Raw genomic sequence first — 7,239 nt, 5'->3', positions numbered from 1 at the left:
AGGCTTGACAAAATATCCACAAAACGTGGTTACCTCACAATACCTAACCCAACCTAACCTAACCATCACCGAAGTCAGAGAATTCGACATTGCCAAAATATCCACAAAAAGTTCTTATCCTACAAAACCTCACCCATCTGAACCTAACCATCACCGAAATCAAAGAATTGGATATTGATAAATAATCCTCAAAACGTGCTTACCTCACAATACCTAACCCAACCTAACCTTACCATCACCGAAGTCAGAGAATTCGACATTGCCAAAATATCCACAAAAAGTTCTTATCCTACCAAACCTCACCCATCTGAACCTAACCATCACCGAAATCAAAGAATTAGGCTTGACAAAATATCCACAAAACGTGCTTACCTCACAATACCTAACCCAACCTAACCTAACCATCACCGAAGTCAGAGAATTCGACATTGCCAAAATATCCACAAAAAGTTTTTATCCTACCAAATTTCACCCATCTGAACCTAACCATCACCGAAATCAAAGAATTGGACATTGCCAAAATATCCACAAAACGTGCTTACCTCACTTTACCTTATCCAACCTAACCTAACCATCACCGAAGTCAGAGAATTCGACATTGCCAAAATATCCACAAAAAGTTCTTATCCTACAGAACCTCACCCATCTGAACCTAACCATCACCGAAATCAAAGAATTGGACATTGCAAAAATATCCACAAAACGTGCTTACCTCACAATACCTAAACCAACCTAACCTAATCATCACCGAAGTCAGAGAATTCGACATTGCCAAAATATCCACAAAGAGTTCTTATCCTACCAAACCTCACTTATCTGAACCTAACTATTACCGAAATCAAAGAATTGGACAATGATAAAATATCCACAAAACGTGCTTACCTCACAATACCTAACCCAACTTAACCTAACCATCACTGAAGTCAGAGAATTCAACATTGCCAAAATATCCACAAAAAGTTCATACCCCACCAAACCTCACCCATCTGAACCTAACCATCACCGAAATCAAAGAATTAGGCTTGACAAAATATCCACAAAACGTGCTTACCTCACATTACCTAACCCAACCTAACCTAACCATCACCGAAGTCAGAGAATTCGACATTGCCAAAATATCCACAAAAAGTTCTTATCCTACAGAACCTCACCCATCTGAACCTAACCATCACCGAAATCAAAGAATTGGACATTGCGAAAATATCCACAAAACGTGCTTACCTCACAATACCTAACCCAACCTAAGCTAACCATCACCGAAGTCAGAGAATTCGACAATGCCAAAATATCCACAAAAAGTTCTTATCCTACAAAACCTCACCCATCTGAACCTAACCATCACCGAAATCAAAGAATTGGATATTGATAAATAATCCTCAAAACGTGCTTACCTCACAATACCTAACCCAACCTAACCTTACCATCACCGAAGTCAGAGAATTCGACATTGCCAAAATATCCACAAAAAGTTCTTATCCTACCAAACCTCACCCATCTGAACCTAACCATCACCGAAATCAAAGAATTAGGCTTGACAAAATATCCACAAAACGTGCTTACCTCACAATACCTAACCCAACCTAACCTAACCATCACCGAAGTCAGAGAATTCGACATTGCCAAAATATCCACAAAAAGTTTTTATCCTACCAAATTTCACCCATCTGAACCTAACCATCACCGAAATCAAAGAATTGGACATTGCCAAAATATCCACAAAACGTGCTTACCTCACTTTACCTTATCCAACCTAACCTAACCATCACCGAAGTCAGAGAATTCGACATTGCCAAAATATCCACAAAAAGTTCTTATCCTACAGAACCTCACCCATCTGAACCTAACCATCACCGAAATCAAAGAATTGGACATTGCGAAAATATCCACAAAACGTGCTTACCTCACAATACCTAAACCAACCTAACCTAATCATCACCGAAGTCAGAGAATTCGACATTGCCAAAATATCCACAAAGAGTTCTTATCCTACCAAACCTCACTTATCTGAACCTAACTATTACCGAAATCAAAGAATTGGACAATGATAAAATATCCACAAAACGTGCTTACCTCACAATACCTAACCCAACTTAACCTAACCATCACTGAAGTCAGAGAATTCAACATTGCCAAAATATCCACAAAAAGTTCATACCCCACCAAACCTCACCCATCTGAACCTAACCATCACTGAAATCGAAGAAATGGACATTGCCAAAATATCCACAAAACGTGCTTACCTCACAATACCTAACCCAACCTAACCTAACCATCACCGAAGTCAGAGAATTTGACATTGCCAAAATATCCACAAAAAGTTCTTATCCTACAAAACCTCACCCATCTGAACCTAAACATCACCGAAATCAAAGAATTGGACACTGCCAAAATATCCACAAAACGTGCTTACCTCACAATACCTAACCCAACCTAAGCTAACCATCACCGAAGTCAGAGAATTCGACAATGCCAAAATATCCACAAAAAGTTCTTATCCTACCAAACCTCACCCATCTGAACCTAACCATCACCGAAATCAAAGAATTAGGCTTGACAAAATATCCACAAAACGTGCTTACCTCACAATACCTAAACCAACCTAACCTAATCATCACCGAAGTCAGAGAATTCGACATTGCCAAAATATCCACAAAGAGTTCTTATCCTACCAAACCTCACTTATCTGAACCTAACCATCACCGAAATCAAAGAATTGGACAATGATAAAATATCCACAAAACGTGCTTACCTCACAATACCTAACCCAACCTAACCTAACCATCACCAAAGTCAGAGAATTCGACAATGCCAAAATATCCACAAAGAGTTCTTATCCTACCAAACCTCACTTATCTGAACCTAACCATCACCGAAATCAAAGAATTGGACAATGATAAAATATCCACAAAACGTGCTTACCTCACAATACCTAACCCAACCTAACCTAACCATCACCGAAGTCAGAGAATTCGACATTGCCAAAATATCCACAAAAAGTTTTTATCCTACCAAATTTCACCCATCTGAACCTAACCATCACCGAAATCGAAGAATTGGACATTGCTAAAATATCCACAAAACGTGCTTACCTCACTATACCTTATCCAACCTAACCTAACCATCACCGAAGTCAGAGAATTCGACATTGCCAAAATATCCACAAAAAGTTCTTATCCTACAGAACCTCACCCATCTGAACCTAACCATCACCGAAATCAAAGAATTGGACATTGCGAAAATATCCACAAAACGTGCTTACCTCACAATACCTAAACCAACCTAACCTAATCATCACCGAAGTCAGAGAATTCGACATTGCCAAAATATCCACAAAGAGTTCTTATCCTACCAAACCTCACTTATCTGAACCTAACCATCACCGAAATCAAAGAATTGGACAATGATAAAATATCCACAAAACGTGCTTACCTCACAATACCTAACCCAACTTAACCTAACCATCACTGAAGTCAGAGAATTCAACATTGCCAAAATATCCACAAAAAGTTCATACCCCACCAAACCTCACCCATCTGAACCTAACCATCACTGAAATCGAAGAAATGGACATTGCCAAAATATCCACAAAACGTGCTTACCTCACTATACCTTATCCAACCTAACCTAACCATCACCGAAGTCAGAGAATTCGACATTGCCAAAATATCCACAAAAAGTTCTTATCCTACAAAACCTCACCCATCTGAACCTAACCATCACCGAAATCAAAGAATTGGACATTGATAAATAATCCACAAAACGTGCTTACCTCACAATACCTAACCCAACCTAACCTAACCATCACCGAAGTCAGAGAATTCGACATTGCCAAAATCTCCACAAAAAGTTCTTATCCTACAAAACCTCACCCATCTGAACCTAACCATCACCGAAATCAAAAAATTGGACATTAATAAATAATCCACAAAACGTGCTTACCTCACAATACCTAACCCAACCGAACCTCACCATCACCGAAGTCAGAGAATTCGACATTGCCAAAATATCCACAAAAAGTTCTTATCCTACCAAACCTCACCCATCTGAACCTAACCATCACCGAAATCAAAGAATTAAACATTGCCAAAATATCCACAAAACGTGCTTACCTCACAATACCTAACCCAACCTAACCTAACCATCACCGAAGTCAGAGAATCCAACATTGCCAAAATATCCAAAAAAAGTTAATACCCCACCAAACCTCACCCATCTGAACCTAACCATCACCGAAATCGAAGTAATGGACATTGCCAAAATATCCACAAAACAAGCTTTCCTCACTATACCTTATCCAACCTAACCTAACCATCACCGAAGTCAGAGAATTCGACATTGCCAAAATATCCACAAAAAGTTCTTATCCTACCAAACCTCACTTATCTGAACCTAACCATCACCGAAATCAAAGAATTGGACAATGATAAAATATCCACAAAACGGGCTTACCTCACAATACCTAACCCAACCTAACCTAACCATCACCGAAGTCAGAGAATTTGACATTGCCAAAATATCCACAAAAAGTTCTTATCCTACAAAACCTCACCCATCTGAACCTAAACATCACCGAAATCAAAGAATTGGACATTGCCAAAATATCCACAAAACGTGCTTCCCTCACAATACCTAACCCAACCTAACCTAACCATCACCGAAGTCAGAGAATTTGACAATGCCAAAATATCCACAAAAAGTTCTTATCCTACCAAACCTCACCCATCTGAACCTAACCATCACCGAAATCAAAGAATTAGGCTTGACAAAATATCCACAAAACGTGGTTACCTCACAATACCTAACCCAACCTAACCTAACCATCACCGAAGTCAGAGAATTCGACATTGCCAAAATATCCACAAAAAGTTCTTATCCTACAAAACCTCACCCATCTGAACCTAACCATCACCGAAATCAAAGAATTGGATATTGATAAATAATCCTCAAAACGTGCTTACCTCACAATACCTAACCCAACCTAACCTTACCATCACCGAAGTCAGAGAATTCGACATTGCCAAAATATCCACAAAAAGTTCTTATCCTACCAAACCTCACCCATCTGAACCTAACCATCACCGAAATCAAAGAATTAGGCTTGACAAAATATCCACAAAACGTGCTTACCTCACAATACCTAACCCAACCTAACCTAACCATCACCGAAGTCAGAGAATTCGACATTGCCAAAATATCCACAAAAAGTTTTTATCCTACCAAATTTCACCCATCTGAACCTAACCATCACCGAAATCAAAGAATTGGACATTGCCAAAATATCCACAAAACGTGCTTACCTTACTATACCTAACCCAACCTAACCTAACCATCACCGAAGTCAGAGAATTCGACAATGCCAAAATATCCACAAAAAGTTCTTATCCTACCAAACCTCACCCATCTGAACCTAACCATCACCGAAATCAAAGAATTAGGCTTGACAAAATATCCACAAAACGTGCTTACCTCACAATACCTAACCCAACCTAACCTAACCATCACCGAAGTCAGAGAATTCGACATTGCCAAAATATCCACAAAAAGTTCTTATCCTACAAAACCTCACCCATCTGAACCTAACCATCACCGAAATCAAAGAATTGGATATTGATAAATAATCCTCAAAACGTGCTTACCTCACAATACCTAACCCAACCTAACCTTACCATCACCGAAGTCAGAGAATTCGACATTGCCAAAATATCCACAAAAAGTTCTTATCCTACCAAACCTCACTTATCTGAACCTAACCATCACCGAAATCAAAGAATTGGACAATGATAAAATATCCACAAAACGGGCTTACCTCACAATACCTAACCCAACCTAACCTAACCATCACCGAAGTCAGAGAATTTGACATTGCCAAAATATCCACAAAAAGTTCTTATCCTACAAAACCTCACCCATCTGAACCTAAACATCACCGAAATCAAAGAATTGGACATTGCCAAAATATCCACAAAACGTGCTTCCCTCACAATACCTAACCCAACCTAACCTAACCATCACCGAAGTCAGAGAATTTGACAATGCCAAAATATCCACAAAAAGTTCTTATCCTACCAAACCTCACCCATCTGAACCTAACCATCACCGAAATCAAAGAATTAGGCTTGACAAAATATCCACAAAACGTGGTTACCTCACAATACCTAACCCAACCTAACCTAACCATCACCGAAGTCAGAGAATTCGACATTGCCAAAATATCCACAAAAAGTTCTTATCCTACAAAACCTCACCCATCTGAACCTAACCATCACCGAAATCAAAGAATTGGATATTGATAAATAATCCTCAAAACGTGCTTACCTCACAATACCTAACCCAACCTAACCTTACCATCACCGAAGTCAGAGAATTCGACATTGCCAAAATATCCACAAAAAGTTCTTATCCTACCAAACCTCACCCATCTGAACCTAACCATCACCGAAATCAAAAAATTAGGCTTGACAAAATATCCACAAAACGTGCTTACCTCACAATACCTAACCCAACCTAACCTAACCATCACCGAAGTCAGAGAATTCGACATTGCCAAAATATCCACAAAAAGTTTTTATCCTACCAAATTTCACCCATCTGAACCTAACCATCACCGAAATCAAAGAATTGGACATTGCCAAAATATCCACAAAACGTGCTTACCTCACTTTACCTTATCCAACCTAACCTAACCATCACCGAAGTCAGAGAATTCGACATTGCCAAAATATCCACAAAAAGTTCTTATCCTACAGAACCTCACCCATCTGAACCTAACCATCACCGAAATCAAAGAATTGGACATTGCGAAAATATCCACAAAACGTGCTTACCTCACAATACCTAAACCAACCTAACCTAATCATCACCGAAGTCAGAGAATTCGACATTGCCAAAATATCCACAAAGAGTTCTTATCCTACCAAACCTCACTTATCTGAACCTAACTATTACCGAAATCAAAGAATTGGACAATGATAAAATATCCACAAAACGTGCTTACCTCACAATACCTAACCCAACTTAACCTAACCATCACTGAAGTCAGAGAATTCAACATTGCCAAAATATCCACAAAAAGTTCATACCCCACCAAACCTCACCCATCTGAACCTAACCATCACCGAAATCAAAGAATTAGGCTTGACAAAATATCCACAAAACGTGCTTACCTCACATTACCTAACCCAACCTAACCTAACCATCACCGAAGTCAGAGAATTCGACATTGCCAAAATATCCACAAAA

Source organism: Arctopsyche grandis, unplaced genomic scaffold (assembly GCF_051622035.1).
Source record: "Arctopsyche grandis isolate Sample6627 unplaced genomic scaffold, ASM5162203v2 HiC_scaffold_40, whole genome shotgun sequence".
Classification (NCBI taxonomy): Eukaryota; Metazoa; Arthropoda; class Insecta; order Trichoptera; family Hydropsychidae; genus Arctopsyche; species Arctopsyche grandis.
Note: the sequence above shows the minus strand (reverse complement) of the source record.